The following is an 18,338-nucleotide window of genomic DNA, read 5'->3' on the forward strand; positions in this document are numbered from 1 at the left end:
GGCCAATAAAGACTTTGACTGTTCTGACTGAATCTACTTTCGTTACTGTAATTTCTGTTGTGATACCAATTAAATCAACTGTTTCTGCCTTGGAAGGTGCCCCTTGTAAAATATATTTCTTGCTTGCCAATTTTGTGTGTTGTATGATTAGAGTCTATTTTCAGGCCTGAAATTACCCTGCTTCTCAAAGTCTTTACGTGGATGCTAATTCTTTCCGTGCTCGTTCGATGTGTAATTTTTATCTCTATTCTAATTTTGTTTGTAGATAGTCATGACCGTTTCTTGTCTGGTGATCGTCATTACTTAGTTCCAGTTCCTGAAAAAACCTTGAAACGTTTCCTTGCTTTTGCCTGAAAGTATAATGTATCTTAAATGTGTTGGTAGTTTTGTCAGACATGTATATGCTCAGATGGACTCTAAAGCTTTGACAAATATTAGTTCTTCCATACCATATCTTCAGAGTAACGTTTGATTCTTGAACATTCTGACTATTCAAAGTTTTTGAGCGTAACATTTCCGTGTTCCGTGTAGCCTGTGACCAATATGCAGATAGGAATGAGTGAAAGAATCCTCTGTAACTTCGAAATTCTTTCGTTATAGAGCGCATCTTGTAGCTGGTTCATTTTCCGGTTATCTGCTCACGAATTATAGTTTGTCACCAAGTGGCGAATTAGGTGGTTATGAAAAATTTAAATTGGTTCAGCCAAATTCAGCCAAGCTTTGGGGGTGAATTTAGTTGCCAAAATTTCGAAACACATTTTCTAACTGTCACGAAATATTTGTAGTCGAAATTGTCATTCTTCAGTGTAATCGAATGTCCTTTGTTACACCTCATAGACTGTCCACTATCTTGTGTGCAAAAGTAATTTTGTTCCCTGCGATGTTTGCCTAAACGGCATGAGTTTCTATGAATGGGAATGATTAAAACCAGTAACTTCGTCACCTCGATTAAGCGTTCTTTCGATTTGTTTGAGCTAGTCACGCATCTAATCTCCTTCTCGTTTCTGTTGTTGGCTGGTTTTCATTTAACCATCTGTAAATCTTTTCAAAGCTCGTTAAACTTCTGTTTCCTAAAAATGAACTGGCAAAGTATCATCATAATTCCTATCCGTGTAGGTTGACAAATTGGTCACTTTCGTAGTAAGCACGCCTACTCTCATTAGTAGTACCAAGTTGCTCTTTCTGTGTTTATGATTTTAATTTAAATGCTTCGATTTGTTCACCTGTTTCGCTAATAGTAGCATCGACTTGCTCAGTTTGTTGTGTTACTTGAGCGACCACAGCACTTCGCACTACTCCTTAGCTAACAATTCCTCTTTATCCTGAAGTTTGACTGGAGGGGTGGCCAAGCGGTTCTAAGCGCTACAGTCTGGAACCGCGCGACCGCTACGGTCGCGGGTTCGAATCCTGCCTCGGACATGGATGTGTGTGATGTCCTTAGGTTAGTTAGATTTAAGTAGTTCTCAGTACTAGGTGACTGATAACCTCAGAAGTTAAGTCCCATAGTGCTCAGAGCCATGTCCTGAAATTTATTTGTTTCAAAATTTGAAATCATCTCAATTACCCTTTTATCTTTTTCTGTACGTGTTTCGTTTTGTCAATGCATTTCAGTCTCGACATTACGGGGCGTAGTCTCAATATTACTTATTGTTGGTTGGAATTATAACTAATTTCGTGCTTAATCTGAACTGACAGATTCTATATCTGTGATTTTATCTCTTCCTGTTTCACTCCCTGCTTGCTAGTGTTTTCCTCAAGTTTTCTGGTATTTTCTTCCTGTACTCTCTAATCTCTTCAAGTTCCTCTTCCTGTGACTTTTTTTATCTCTTACTGTGTTCTTTCTGTCTCATCGTGTTTCTCTTCCTGTGACCTAGTATTTTCTCTTACATTCTTCCTCATCATTAACAACAGTTCTGTGAGATCGATGGTACCCGATTCGACACTAACAACAACAGAAGGCGACTTATGTACCGTCTGCACTAAAAAGGTTGACACAACCTGAATCTACCGTTGCTGCCTGAGTTTGTTGCGAAATGTCACTGCATTGTGGTGTCTCATCTCCAACTGATTCTTCCTCAGAACATAAACTTCCACTAGCAATGTTTTTTCCTCTACTATGATTCAACAGGAAATTAGTTTAAGCTTGCATGCCTAACATTTTTCTGAACTTTCAGTCGGGTTACCACCATGTAAAAAATTTTCGACAAAATTAGTGCACCAGGTGAGGAACACTCGTTTTGAACTTTTCTCATTTCTCTCACAACTGGTTCTAGTATTGCTAGCCATAGTAACTTTTCATGACAAAAATAAAATAAATACAAAGATTCCTGTTATGCACAAAAACTAAAACTTTTAATTACAAATTGTCCACAGAAAGTAAACATTCACTGGTAATGAAAAGCTAATAAACGTCCTGAATATGTATAAAACACAAATGCATCGAATCTGCACTTCAGTCAGCACAGTTACTTTTCAGTAACAGTCACTCAAATAACCTAAAAATATTTTCTCGAAGTAACACAAATCATTAAAATACAAAAACAAAAGGATAATATACAAGGTTCTTACATTAATAATAGTCAGCAAAGCGACATGCACATGTTGTTGTGCAAAACGGTTGTTGTAACTTCACTAGCAAGGAAGCACAGTCATCTGACTACAAAAATCACAGAAAATTCCTAAATCCTGTCATCCTAGGCAGACGGCTCGCCAAGTGTAACTGTTTTGTTTTATTATGTTGTCTTGCCTGTAAACTGGTTTTCTATTCTTAAACCTTCGTGTATGTCTCACAACAAAACCTCAGATAATTCCTAAATTCTCTCATACAACGCAGACAATTCACCAGGTGTAACTGTTTTATTGTATTGTGTTGTTGTGTATGTAAACTGGTTTCCTACTCTTAAACCTTCATGTAAGTCTATGTTATCACGTAAATCTGGAAAATGCAAGTAGTGCGCTTATTTAAGTATTACCTGATAAAATGAGTCTCCAAACCCAGATGAAACTATGTAACTATATATCTCAATTAACTTTTGCCAAAAATAAGTACAAAACGTAAATCTGTATACTTAAAGAAAGTGTCCTGTGAAATTATGTGTCGTGCAGTGCAGAGAACAATGGTACAATGTGTGACGTCACAGAACGTAGCATATGGGTACAACACACACAACTAACAAATACATCTACATCTACGTGACTACTCTACTATTCACAATTAAGTGCCTGGCAGAGGTTCAATGAACACCTACAAACCTTTTTCGATGTCATCCGTCAGTCCCATCTAATGAGGATCCCACACCGCAAAGCAATACTCCAGAATAGGGCGAGCAAGCGTGGTGTAAGTCTCTTTAGTAGACCTGTTGCACTTTCAAAGTGTTTTGCCAATGTATCGGCGTCTTTCGTTCGCTCTACCCACAACGTTATCTATGTGAACGTTCCTATTTAGGTTATTTGTAACTGTAATCCCTAAGCATTTAGCTGAATTTACAGCCTTCAGATTCGTGTGACTTATCGCGTAATCGAAATTTAGCTGATTTCTTTTAGTACTCATGTGAATTACCTCACACTTTTCTTTATACAGGGTCAATTGCCACGTTTCGCACCACACAGATTTCTAAGTCATTTTGAAGTTCGTTTTGGTCAGCTGATGACTTTACAAGACGGTAAATGACAGCATCATCTGCAAACAATCTAAGAGGGCTGCTCAGATTGTCTCCTATGTGGTTAATATGGATCAGGAAAAATAGAGGACCTATAACACTTCTTTTGGGAACGCCGGATATTACTTCTGTTTTACTCGATGACTTTCCGTCTATTACTACGAACTGTGACCTTTCTGACAAGAGATCACGAATCCAGCCACACATCTGAGGCCATATTCCATAGGCACGCAGTTTGGTTAGAAGACGCTTGTAAGGAACGTTGTCGAAAGCCTTCTTGGCATCTAAGTATATGGAATCAATTTGACATCCCCTGTCGATAGCACTCAATACGTCATGAGTATAAAGAGGTAGTTGTTTCGCAAGAACGATATTTTCTGAATCCGTGCTGACTGCGTGTCAATAAATCGTTTTCTTCGAGGTACTTCATTATGTTCGAATACAATATATGTTCCAATACCCTACTGCAAATCGACTTTAGTGATATGGACCTGTACTTCAACGGATTACTCCTACTTCCCTTTTTGGGTATTGGTGTGACTTGAGCAATTTTCCAGTCTTTAGGTACGGATCTTTCTGTGAGCGAGCGGTTGTATATATCAACTAAATATGAAGCTATTGTATTAGCATACTCTAAGAGGAATCTGACTGGTATACAATCTGGACCAGAAGCCTTGCATATGTTAAGTGATTTAAGCTGCTCTGCGACACCGATGATATGTGTTTCTATGTTTCCCATCTTGGCAGTTGTTCTTGATTGGAATTCAGGAATATTTACTTCGTCTTCTTTGGTGAAGGAGTTTCGGAATATTGTGTTTAGTAACTCTGCTTTCGTGTCACTGTCATCAGTGACTTCACCGTTGTTGTCGCGCAGTGAAGGTATTGATTGCATCTTGCCATTGGTGTGCTTTATATATGACCAGAATCTCTTTGGGTTTTCTGCAAGTTTTCGAGACAGAGTTTCGTTGTGGAAATTATTAAAAGCATCTCGCATTGAAGTATGCGCTATATTTCTAACTTCTGCAAAACTTTTCCAGTCTTGGTGATTTTGCGTTCTTTTAAATTTGGCATGCTTTTCTCGCTGATTCTGCAACAGCGAACTGACCCGTTTTGTAACCATGGAGGATCAGTACCATCGCTTATTAATTTTTGTGGTATATATCTCTCAATTGCTGTCGATACTATCTTTGTGAAATCATTCCACAACTTTTCTACCCTTACATGATCAGATCGGAAAGAGTTCAGACTGTCTCTCAAAAAGAGCATTTTTATCAGCTTTTTTAAATAGATATACTTTGCGTTTCTCTTTGATGGTTGTACAAGTTACGGTATTTAGCTTAGCAGCTACTGCCTTGTGGTCGCTAATCCCTGTATTCCTCACGATACTCACTATTTGTCCAGGATTATTTGTTGCTAAAAGGTGAAGTATGCTTTCGCAACCATTTACCCTTGGAGCGGGCTCATGAACTAATTGATCAAAATAATTTTCTGAGAAACAATTCAGTTCAGTTTCGGATGATGTTTTATGCCTGTCGCCGGCTTTAAACGTATAATTTTTCCAGCATATCGAGGGTAGATTAAAGTCACCACCGACTATAATTGTATGAGTGGGGTACCTATTTGAAATGAGACTCAATTTTTCTTTGAACTGTTCAGCAACTATATCTTCTGAGTTGGGGGTCGGTAAAACGACCCAGTTACTAGTTTATCCGACAAAAAATTACAAATCGAATTTTGAAGGAAAAAATGTTGAAAAGACTTTTATTAAATAGCCTGTATTTTTACGTATGTAAACTAAGTAAAATCCCGAACACTAAATGACGTACATATGTAGCACTGCGCTGTAAGAAAAAGATTGTGTAACAAACTAAACGAGTTCTAAATGAAACTTCACTTAAAGGAGACCGATAATAATTTTCAAATACAAAGCTTGACTCCGAACGATTTTATTGAGTTCTGACAAATGTTGAATTGGACCTAAAAATTTTTGAAGACATACCTTGTGGCAACGGTTACTCGGTACGGCTCGAAAGTAGTGAAAATTAAAATGCAGCAAACCAGCTAAAGAAAAACCTTGCCAAGTGCAGTGCAAGGAAAACCATCTATACTGAGCACGTTATATTTTACTTTGAGTGACTGTGTTCCGCTCAGTGCAATGCGACGAGACACAACTACAAAACAAAATTTTCGTGACGAGACGGTGGGAGAAACTATACTTACTGTATGACTGAAAAAAGGAGTCGCTTTCAAAAACTGTGTTGTGAAACTCTCATTTCTTAACAGTTACAACCATCTACAGAAAATTCACTACTTTAAAAATATTATTTTAGTGTATAATACGCTACTGAAATAGTAGAGGAGTGGTGAATTTGTAACTCTGAGTCCACTACATGCGAACAGATAACTTTGTTAATTCACGTGTCAGTTATCAAACTAACTAAATAACAAAGAAAAAAATCGTGCTAAGTATTTGCTTTTCTCAAAGCCATGAAAATTATGCGTGAGCAATCAATGCAAATACAACATTACCTGAATACCTTCACACTTCTCAAACCAGTCTTTACAAAATCATATTTCCAAAAACCAAAATCCTCTGCATTTCCATCTCTGTGTTCTGCGAGTTATTTCCAGACCGCTCAGCAACATGACCAACATTTGACTCTCTCACTCATTTCTCACACAGTGCTCCACTGACAACGATAATGCTACTGATTACCAAATATTATTTTGCTTGTACTCAGAACCACTGTGGCGTAACATATCGACTACGACGACTTCTTTTTGAATAATGTACAGGGTACAGGGTACAGAAATGACCCATCGCATGAAAAGAGAGCTCACATCACTTTCATTGAATACCAGAAGTAAACTAGAAACGTTGCAATACCCGGAAAGAGAAATAAGGTTCTGGAAGAAGGTTAGTAATTCTGTTATGGACAGAAAAGTACTTGAAAGGCGAAATGAACGGAACACATAGTATCTTGAAAAGAGGTTGTAGAAGGGCACGGACAAAAACGACGCAAGTGTAGGGATATGTAGCCGTATTAAATCAGATGATAGAGAAACCTAATTTAGAAATGAGAGACTAATATTAATAAATGCACTTTGATATTTCGACAGAAAATAAGTGACGGTACCCGATGTAGAGATAACATAAAATTTATTTTTAAAAAGAACGAATTTTTTAAAGTTCTAACATAAATTTAAATGATGGGAATTCTTTCCTAATGATATTTCTCTGGTTTGTAGCCTTGTGTGGGAATGAATCATGGACAATAAACAGTTCAGATAAGAAGAAAATAGAACCTATTAAGATGTGATGCTACAAGAGGCTGCTGAAGTTTAGATGGGTAGAGCGGAAAACTAATGCTAAGCTGTTGATTCAGATTAGAGAAAAAACAGAAATTTAAGGCAAACCGCGACTAAAAAAATGGGTCAGTTGACAGGACACATCCTGAAGCATCAAGGAATTGTCAAATGCGTAAAGAAGAGATGTATGGGTAGGAAGAAAGCGAGGGCTCAGTCAGCTCTTTCAGAAGGATGCAGCGTAACGATCCGCTTATACCAGCCGCCCATGCAACCTATTTATTTCGTCCAAGTATAAGTAATAATGCTATGACAATAGGAAAATATGTTCCTGAGCGACGGAATTAAGCTATAGGTGTGGGATAAACCTCAAAACGTCACATTAATCAGGTTTGAAGGATGTTGTAGTAAATGTGCCACGCCATCATGATGAACTTGTCTCACTGGGGAATGCTGTAACTGGCCATTGTAGCGTACAGGGCGCCAATAGTATTACATTGGATCTGTTGTCAACGAACATCCGGAGCCCGTCACGCTCTATTAAAGATTTGAAAAACTCTGTAAAATGCTCGTCTTAATTTTCTGTAATTTTCAGATTGGAGCAATGAAATATGTTGCGCCAGATCAGATTATTTGGTGAGACGTGTTGCTAATATTGATCGAATCACTTCAAGAGTAGCTACAGAATTGTGACTCACAGTGTACATAACGTTCATATCAATAGTATTTCGTGGTATTCATTGGTATTTAGAGAAATTATGAGCAAAGATGTGACCTTTTAATTTTTATACTTATGTGTACTGGGTAGGAATGTGTACTGGGTAGGAATCATTTATTCCATGGGATTGATAGAAATTATTTGACTCTACAATTATATGTAGGGAAGAGTATTTTGTTCAAAACGCAGTTATATGACTATTTAGAACCACAAACATATTGTTTTAACCATTGTCCGTTGCGCACATTGGAGACTCTCGAATGTTATCAATGGACATTTGACCCGGATCAGAGCTTCATACTATTGCTGAAGCGCTCAGGAATGGGAGACTGGAAAATAAGCAACTACAACATCCCTGACAAGAGAGACATGACACAAGCAGCTTTTCTGCCAGGCTCTTACTGGTATTAACCCGATATTTTGGAGTTTTAGTGAATGAGTCATGTAGTCAGTGGCGACGTGGCTGTTCGTGAGACTCTGGTGGTGCTGCTCAGCTACTCTGTAAGTGGGAGTGAGACTGAGTCCATTGCTCACTGCATCTGCTGTGGAACTAGCCAAGTTAAGGGTGGACCTTGCGGTGCTGGCAGAGCTCCGGCGTTCGACTGTACCCCACTGCCTACTGTTAACGAACTTACAAGTATACGGAGTAGGTTCCAAAATATGTGACTAGAGGACTTCTTAACTAATAGAAATCATTACGTTGCGCTCAACGGCGCGTGTTTATCGGACACAAGGGTATCGTCAGGAGTGTCCCAGGGAAGAGCAATAAGAACACCATTATTACCTGTGTACATAAATGGTCTGACGGGCAAGTTGAATAGCAAACTGCGGCTGCTTCTCGATGATGCTTTGGTGTAGGGGAAGGTGTCGAAGATGAGTGACTGCGGGATGATACAAGATGACTTCGGAAAATTTCTAGTGGATGAGATGAATAGGAACTGGCTCTAAATGTAAGTTATTGCAGATAAGTAGGATAAACAATCCTGTAACGTTTGAATACAGCATTAGTAGTGTGCTATTTGACACAGTTAGGTCGATTAAATAACGCTGCAAGGCGATATGAAATGGAATGAACACGTAAGGATTGTAGTGGGAAAGGCCATTGGTCAATTTCAGTTTATTGGGAGAGTTTTAGGAAAGTGTGCTTCTTCCTCTGTAAAGGAGACTGCCTGTAGAACGCTAGAATGAACTGTTCTTCAGTACTAGCATCCCCACAAAGACATAGAAGCAGTTCAGAGGCGGGTTGCTGGATTTGTTACCATTAGGTTCGATGAACACGCACGTATTATGGAGGCGCTTGGGGATCTCAAATGGGAAACCCTGGAGGGAAAGCGAAGTTCGCTTCCAGGACCACTATTGAGAAAATTTAGACAACTAGCATTTGAAGCTGGCTGCAGGACGACCTTATTGCCACCAACGTACATTTCGCGTAAGGACCAAACACATAAGTTAAAAAATTTAGGGCTTGTGTAAAGGCATAGAGTACATCGTTTCTCCTTTGCTCTGTTTGCGAGAGCAACAGGAAGGAAAATGGGTAGTAGTGGTACAAGGTACCCTCTGCCGTGCACTTCATGTATTGGCTTGCGAAGTATGTCGGTAGATGTGGATATAGCTTGTAGATGAGCATGAGTTGCATTCTCATAGTGGACTCTGGGAACATTCGATCCCTCGTTTTGTTGCAGCAATACGAAGGAATTCATGCTGCGTCTGGAGGGTCCAGAACCTACCAGTAGCTATACTGCATCTATAACTCATAGGAGGCTGTGCTGACACACATCGCAGGAGGCTGCAGTGGATGACGGAGTAGCTTAAATAAATGTCAGAGGTCATCTAACTGCTTCACAGCTGCAGCCTCAGTGTTGTGGGTGTCTGTCAGCAGTGTACACTATCCTGTCAGTGACTGATCTATATGTTTACATAAAAAGTTAACTGTAGGCAACATGGGAAAACTACCACCGTCATTCAGTGATGCACCGTGGTGGGTGACAAATTAGAAGGTGATCATCAGGCAAGAAATTAGAGTTAGCTGTGGAAAGCTCAGTGGTACTTGTAAAAAACTGAAAGCTGATTTAACATACGAATAAAGAGAACGACGATAAATATTGAATTCGGGATGTAGACAAACTAGAGAGGACTTAAAAACTGAAACTGGTCAACTGAAAAAGAATGTTCAGAAATATAGGGAAGATATGGTAAAGAATTGTTAAGTGGCCTTGTAACACTAACCAAAACGGGCAGCGGTAACAGTCAGGATGATTGACTGATCCGGCCTTGTAAAACTAACCGAAACGGCCTTACTGTGCTGGTACTGCGAACGGCTGAAAGCAAGGGGAAACAACAGCCGTAATTTTTCCCGAGGGCATGCAGCTTTACTCTATGGTTAAATGATGATAGCGTCCTCTAGGATAAACATCCCGGAGGTAAAATAGTCCCCCATTAGGATCTCCGTGGAGGGGGACTACTCAGGAGGACATTGTTATCAGTAGATATAAAACTGGCGTTCTATCGATCGGAGCGTGGAATATCAGATCCCTTAATCCGGCAGGTAGGTTAGAAAATTTAAAAAGGGAAATGGACAGGTTAAAGTTAGATATAGTGGGAATTAGTGAAGTTCGGTGGCAGGAGGAACAAGACCTCTGGTCAGGTGAATACAGGGTTATAAATACAAAATCAAATAGGGATAATGCAGGAGTCGGTTTAATAATGAATAGGAAAACAGGAAATCGGATAAGCTACTAGAAACAGCATAGTGAACGTATTATTGTGGCCAAGATAGATACGAAGCCCACGCCTACCACAGTAGTACAAGTTTATATGCCAAATAGCTCCGCTGATGACGAATAGATTGATGAAATGTATGATGAGATAAAAGAAATTATTCAGATGATGAAGGGAGAGGAAAATTTAATAGTCATGGGTGACTGGAACTCGATAGTAGGAAAAGGAAGAGAAGACAAACGTAGTAGGTGAATATGGAATGGGAGTAAGGAATGAAAGAGGAAGCCGCCTGGTAGAATTATGCACAGAGCATAACTTAATCATAGCTAACACTTGGTTCAAGAATCATAAAAGGTTGTATACATGGAAGAACCCTGGAAATACTGGAAGGTCTCAGATAGATTATATAATGGTAAAACAGAGATTCAGGAACCAGGTTTTAAATTGTAAGACATTTCCAGGGGCAGATGTGGTCTCTGACCACAATCTATTGGTTATGAACTGTATATTAAAACTGAAGGAACTGCAAAAAGGTGGGTATTTGAGGAGATGGGACCAGCATAAACTGAAAGAACCAGAGGTTGTAGAGAGCTTCAGCGAGAGCATTAGGAAACGATTGACAAGAATGGAGGAAAGAAATAGAGTAGAAGAAGAATGGGTAGCTTAGAGAGATGAAATAATTGAGGTAGCAGAGGATCAAGTAGGTAAAAAGACGAGGGCTAATAGAAATACTTGGGTAACAGAAGGGATATTGAATTTAATTGATGAAAGGAGAAAATATAAAAATGCAATAAATGAAGCAGGTAAAAAGGAATAAAAATGTCTCAAAAATGAGACGACAGGAAGTGCAAAATGGTTAAGCAGGGACGGCTAGAGAACAAATCTAGGGATGTAGAGGCTCATATCACTAGGCTTAAGATAGATACTGCCTACAGGAAAATTAAAGATACTTTTGGAGAAAAGAGAACCACTTACTTGAATATCAAGAGCTCAGATGGAAACTCAGTACTAAGCAAAGAAGGGAAAGCAGAAAGGTGGAAGAAATATATAGAAGGTGTACACAAGGGCGATGTTCTTGAGGACAATATTATAGAAATGGAAGAGAATGTAGATGAAGATGAAATAGGAGATACGATACTGCGTGAAGAGTTTGACAGAGCACTGAAAGACCTGAGTCGAAACAAGGCCCCGGGAGTACACAACATTCCCTTAGAACTACTGATAGCTTTGGGAGAGCCAGGCCTAAAAAAAACTCTACCATCTAGCGAGCAAGATGTATGAAACAGGCGAAGTACCCTCAGACTTCAAGAAGAATATAACAATTCCAAACCCAAAGAAAGCAGATGTTGCCAGATGTGAAAATTACCGAACTATGAGTTTAATAAGCCACGGCTGCAAAATACTAACACGAATTCTTTACAGACGATTGGAAAAACTGGTAGAAGCCGACCTCGAGGAAGATCAGTTTTGATCCCGTAGAAATGTTGGAACACGTGAGGCAATACTGAGCCTATGACTTCTCTTAGAAAATAGATTAAGGAAAGGCAAACCTACGTTTCTAGCATTTGTAGACTTAGAGAAAGCTTTTGACAATGTTGACTGGAATACTCTCTATCAAATTCTGAAGATGGCAGGGGTAAAAGACAGGGAGCGAAAGACTATTTACAATATGTACAGAAACCAGATGGTAGTTATAAGAGTCGAGGGGCATGAAAGGGAAGCAGAGGTTGGGAAGGGAATGAGACAGGGTTGTAGCCTATCCCCTATGTTATTCAATCTGCATACTGAGCAAGCAGTAAAGGAAACAAAAGAAAAATCCGGAATAAGAATTAAAGTCCATGGAGGAGAAATAAAAACTTTGAGGTTCGCCGATGACATTGTAATTCTGTCAGAGATAGCAAAGGACCTGGAAGAGCAGCTGAAGGGAATGGGCAGTGTCTTGAAAGGAGGATATAAGATGAACATCAACAAAAGCAAAACGAGGATAATGGAATGTAGCCGCATTAAATCCGGTGACGTTGAGGGTATTAGATTAGGAAATGAGACATCCAAAGTAGTAAAGGGGTTTTGCTATTTCAGATGCAAAATAACTGATGATGGTCGAAGTAGAGAGGATATAGAATGTAGACTGACAATTAAAGCCTTTCTGAAGAAGAGAAATTTGTTAACATCGAGTATAGATTTAAGTGTCAGGAAGTCGGTTATGAAAGAATTTATATGGAGTGTAGCCATTTATGGAAGTGAAACGTGGACGATAAATAGTTTAGACAAGAAGAGAATAGAAGCTTTAGGAATGTGGTGCTACAGAAGAATGCAGAAGATTAGATGGGTAGATCACATAACTAATGAAAAGGTATTGAACAGAATTGGAGAGAAGAGAAATTTGTGGTATAACTTGACTAGAAGATGGGATCGGTTGGTAGGGAATATTCTGAGGCATCAAGGGATCACCAATTTAGTATTGGAGGACAGCGTAGAGGGTAAAAATCGTAAAGAGAGTCCAAGAGATGAATACACTAAACAGATTCAGAAGGATGTAGGTTGCAGTAGGTACTGGAAGATGAAGAAGCTTTCACAGGATAGAGTAGCATGGAGAGCTGCATCAAACCAGTCTCTCGACTGAAGACCACAACAACAACAACAACAAACAAACAAAAAAGAGAAGCTACCTTAGATCAAAACTGTAGTACCTAGCAGTAGTAGGATATTGGGGCTCCGAGCCCACTTGTGATGTAAACTGACATGCAAATTAATTACATTGATCACTTAATGACCCCCATACCCCACACACCCTGCAACCACACCCAGCCCCACACCTCACCACCAGATGACGTCATCTGTTTTCCTCAGCCAGCATATGAGTCCCTCCCCATCCACCTCCACCAACTCCCCCCTACTCCACCTAACCTATTGGTCGGAATATCGAATTTTGGCAGAAATTTCTATTTACGGCGAGAATTTGGAATTTTGGTGGGAACTTCAAAAAATATAGGAATTTCTTTGTCCCAGGGCAATACCACCATCACTATCCAGCAACTGGTGGGAAATTAAAAATGGAAGTGCCCTTCCTGGGACTTGAACCCTGGGCCATATAAAGAAACCCGCCCCCTCAACCCCCCAAGATATGAAAACTGTCATATGCAGGAGAGGAAGGTTATGTCAGTGTACTTCATTTATTTTGGTTGGGAAACTGAAGTAGAGGTCGGTCCGAATTACATAATTAATCATAGAGATCGACTCAATAACACAAGTACATGCATAGCACTACACAAGAAATGCCTAAAATAGCAATACAGCTCAAAACTTGACGATGTCATACAAATGGTGTTATCCTGCTGGGAATAAATTTCACAATAGAACTGGAAACTAGTGGCAGATGTACTCAAACGCTATCCTTCACCTACAAACTGGCAGGAAAAAGCTGAGGGGGGAAAGTACTATCTTTACTGTTGGAGGGAAATATGTTCAAGTAACGAGATGCTGGTGTTGGACAGAGAGGAGTTTAGTAAGTTTTGTAATATTTATGGTTTTACAGTCACCATATTCGGCTACAAGAAGCGGTTTTGAGAGCAGCTGAGAAGGCAGCAGTGGCAAGAAGACAAAATTTGGTGTGAGGTACCGATGACAGATGGTGTGCTTGGTGCAGGTATCATGAGAAAGATCTCAACTTCAGAGAGTTGTTTAGAAGCATTCCTCAATGCTGCAGACTCGTCTTATTTCCATATGCTGCTATATGCTCCACATGTTTCTTCTTCTCATTAATAACATAACAGTATCTCTTTTCATTTCTACTACCTCCCGCATGTTGTGAATAGCTACTTACAGCGATGGTCAGTACCAGAACAGTAATAATGTACATGACCACACAATGAGGAAACAATTCTACCTTGCAGAAAACTCCTCCAGATTCCATATGCTGCGATGTCTTCCACATTTTTGTCAATAAGAAACGTCACCTTGTGTTTTATTTCTACCAACCTGTGTGTTGGGGGAGCTGCATAGTTTACACCATGTGATGTTCAGCTTTCTGTGAGAGCCAATGGATCGAAATGTGTTAATGTCTGTTTAGCACCCGACCCAGATCTCAAAGTCATGGCAGGAAAACAAAGAGTACTGTGGTGTACAAAGCTGTATTTGTACACTTCTTGGCTGTGTTACAGCAGGAAAAAAACAATATATTAAACTGCTTATGAAGGAACAATACAAGAATGCTCTCTTGTGAATGACAGTGTCTTGGATATGGTCTCCTCCAGTACAGTTGACAAAATTATACGCAAATCTATGTAAGTGACTTCGAACACTGGCCACCTACTCCATTAGAGCGACATGTGTATATATGATATTCCTGATATCAACAGACAGACGGTAATTGTTTTTCGATATATCGGAAGAGAGAGACACAGTAAAATCTTATAGGAGGTTCTCTTGCAAGGAGTGGTATAACAGGTTAAAGTTTAGATGCAGCTAGTTCTCTCGAAACTACACCGATTTTGCTTATAAAAATAATAGAAATCGGCTGTATCTTTTCTCGAGGAATCATCACTGCTTTTATTATTATTGTCATGACTGGTTGTTTAAAAAATAGGTGTTACCGCAAGTTCTGTGTTATTCCATACTTTATTACCTCTAACTATAAAGCAGACATCACTTGAAATATAGCTCATTGTGGAACATAGAAATTATAGTGTTTTTTCCCAACATGCGAGTAGATTGCGTGAAACAGGCTGTGATGTTCAAATCGCTTCCAAAACTAGAACACAAGAATCTGCTGTATTATAGAAACTTTACAGACATATCATTAGAGGGGAGATATGGAGCAAGAATGTCAAATATAAGTATGCAGATGGTATTTGTTCTCGATCTATTAGAAAAGAAAGACGCCATAAAATTTTATTGGAGATTCTATTACAAGACTGGCTCTCACAATTCGTTCCATAAATGCTCATGTCATCTAGCTTCGCACTTATAAAATATGACTTGCCATAGTGTACAAAACATCAACGTCCTGTTGAATTACAGGTTGTTGTTGTCAAATGTAAAATGATTGTGTTTTTTCCGACATGTGAGCTAAGGACAGTGTGAACGATCTAATCTCGTGTTATTTCACATGTACGAAATATTTGTAACACACATGTGAATGACAGTTTATACACGGACACTCATTTGAATGTGAGAGATGTTCTCAGGTAGCATAGTTTGTGCATCAATCTGAAAGAAACTGCTTAACTGTTGTTTCCTTGTGTAGCGTTCTGCATATAGTTGCGTAATTGGGGTCGGTCTTTATAATTAATTACGTAATTAGTGCCGATCTCTGCTTCATTTTCCCAACCAAAATAAATGAAGTACACTAATCTAACCTTGCCCTGCAGCTGGACAGTTCCCATGTCTTGGATTGTGCCCTTGGGATTTCTGTCCAGATGGATCAGGTTTCGAGTCTCAGAAAGGGCCTCACCATTTTTAATTTCCTACCAATTCCCTGGTGGGCGGGGGGGGGGGGGGGGGAGGAGGATATCAGCACAGCTTTAGTACAAAGAAATTACCACGATTGTTGAAATCCTCGCCACAAATCGAAATTCACACCAGAATTCGATATTCCTGCTAGCAGGGTTGCTGTGGGAAGGGGGTGGGGAGGGGTGGGTGACGGCGTGGATACCCATGTGCCAGCTGAGGAAAGCACATGATGTCATCTGGGGATGAGGGATAGGTGTGGGAATGGTTTGAGGGGTGTGTGGAAGGTGGGGGTAACTAATTGATCAATTTAATTAATTTGCATACCAATTTGATATCAAAAATAGACTCAGAGCCCCAGTACCCTACCACTGCTACACAAGTAGATAAATGAAGTGGATAAATTTAATTCTGAATGTAGCACCTAACCACCCATTTAAGTATAAAACTGCTGCGTTCTGGTCCCTTCTAAACAGATTAAATAATGTCCCCCTCACATCAGAGGCGTATGAAGGAGAGTTCAGTATAATAAAATATATTGTTGCGTGTAATGTGTATCTGGGGTCGGTGACCGAGAAATTTAATAAGAAAATACTAGCAAACTCGGGGGGGGGGGGGGGGGGCAGCGGAAGGGAATCATTCCAAAGACAGTACAGACAAACAAAGAGAATACGTTTTGAAAGATTCCATACTATTGAGATGTATCAGAAAGGATTGGAAAGAAACTGATGTCAGGCAACATAGCTCCGGCATCTTTATGCCATAAAATTCGGGCAGTGGGTTAAGGAACCGTAAAGGCTTCAGAAAGGATCCTTTCTCCTATCCCAGAATGTACTGTCTCGAGTGCGATAAAATTCAGTTGTGTCAAAGCAGATACTCTGGTCAGACAAGCAGGAATTTTTGTACGAGATTTAAAAAACGTAATGACCTGGCCAGTTCCAGGTCAGCTCTCACAGTGCATTTGAATGACAACCACCCTCAGTTGCATCAGTTTAGCGATAACTTAACGCTCTTACACGCAGCAGAGAAAGGTCGGATACTCAATTTTCCGGGTGACCTCTCCATTCCTATCCTCTCGTTTCTATTAATGAATGAACAGATTGTATCACAAAAATATTTTAGTTAATTATGTATCTATCCAGGTAAATTAAGGTGTCCATATAATGTAATATTTTTCCTTGTTTTTTAAATTCACAGGTCCACTTCCCTATCAAAGTTGTGCTGGTTCCGTCTCCTTTCTGCTATTACTTCCTGCTTTTCCACTTTAAACAATCCACCGCTATCATGTCTGTTTTATACTGTGCCTGTGCTTGTATCGCATGCTGCTTTAATGCTCACTACCAGTATTTACTATTACATAGTTTTCCTTTTTGTTTTCCCGGTTAAGCGTTATGGGTTAATATTTGTTATGGAATTTTTATAAGTAGACCCCCCTCCCGCCTTATTTTTATTATATTTTACATGTTACATTTTTTAGATAGATTTTGGTGTCTGGTCATGATGTATCTTTTCTTGGATTTTTTTGAGGTCCCTTTTACTCTTCCAATGACAACATTAGGGTGAGAATGGCCTTAGATGATTAAGTGATCTTATTTGTAAACAACTTCATGTTCTCTCTTTTAATTCGTTTTGGTTTAGAAACTAGGCATGTAGTTGCTTATCTGATGTTTCAGGCTTGAGGATACCCTCCCATTCGTGTGTAGCAGAATGTTATTGTTTTTATCACTACAGTTTACACCAGATGATGGAACTTTAAGTGTTCTTAAACCGGTTGTGTACACAATAAAAGATTGGGGATTAAGCAGCTGCCCTGTAGTTTCTTCATTTTTCAAAATAACTCAACTAGCAAGAATGAAACATCTCTTTGTACCAGTATTGGAACTTCATGGGGTAGCCCTGTATTGATACACGAAACAGACATAAGAGATATGTTTGCTAAGTATGGGAAAGTAGAGAAAACTCCAAAAGTATAGCCTGAGCTAAGTCTTATAGCTGCATTAGCAAACCAACCAGTTAAGATGCTATGTAGTGTATTCAACATTTACTCGAAACTGATTTACATAGGAGAATCAAATTAATGAGAAGGAATAATAGAAATATAATGTAGGGAACTTTAATGAGTTAAACGAGTGAATACGAGAGGGATAGCAAAAGAAGATGGATTCCGTTAGGTGAGTGCGTGTTTTCAAAATCATTTCAGGGAGTATTTGCCAATGGTTGAACAGATGTAAAGAGATAGAGATTTATTGAAGAAACAAGTGTTGTAGAAGACGACATCGAAAATGAGTCTGAAGGAGAGTCCAATGATGAAAGTGAAACTAAACACTATGTGTACGAGTATGTGTGTGTGTGTGTGTGTGTGTGTGTGTGTGTGTGTGTGTGTGTGTGTGTGTCCAAAACATTTTTATCTTACGTACAATAAATATGTTTTCTTTATGTCCCTGTATACTATCAGTTCCCACTTGCGTTATTTCCCCCACTACAGCTTA

This window comes from Schistocerca piceifrons, chromosome 5, assembly GCF_021461385.2.
Source record: "Schistocerca piceifrons isolate TAMUIC-IGC-003096 chromosome 5, iqSchPice1.1, whole genome shotgun sequence".
Taxonomy (NCBI): domain Eukaryota; kingdom Metazoa; phylum Arthropoda; class Insecta; order Orthoptera; family Acrididae; genus Schistocerca; species Schistocerca piceifrons.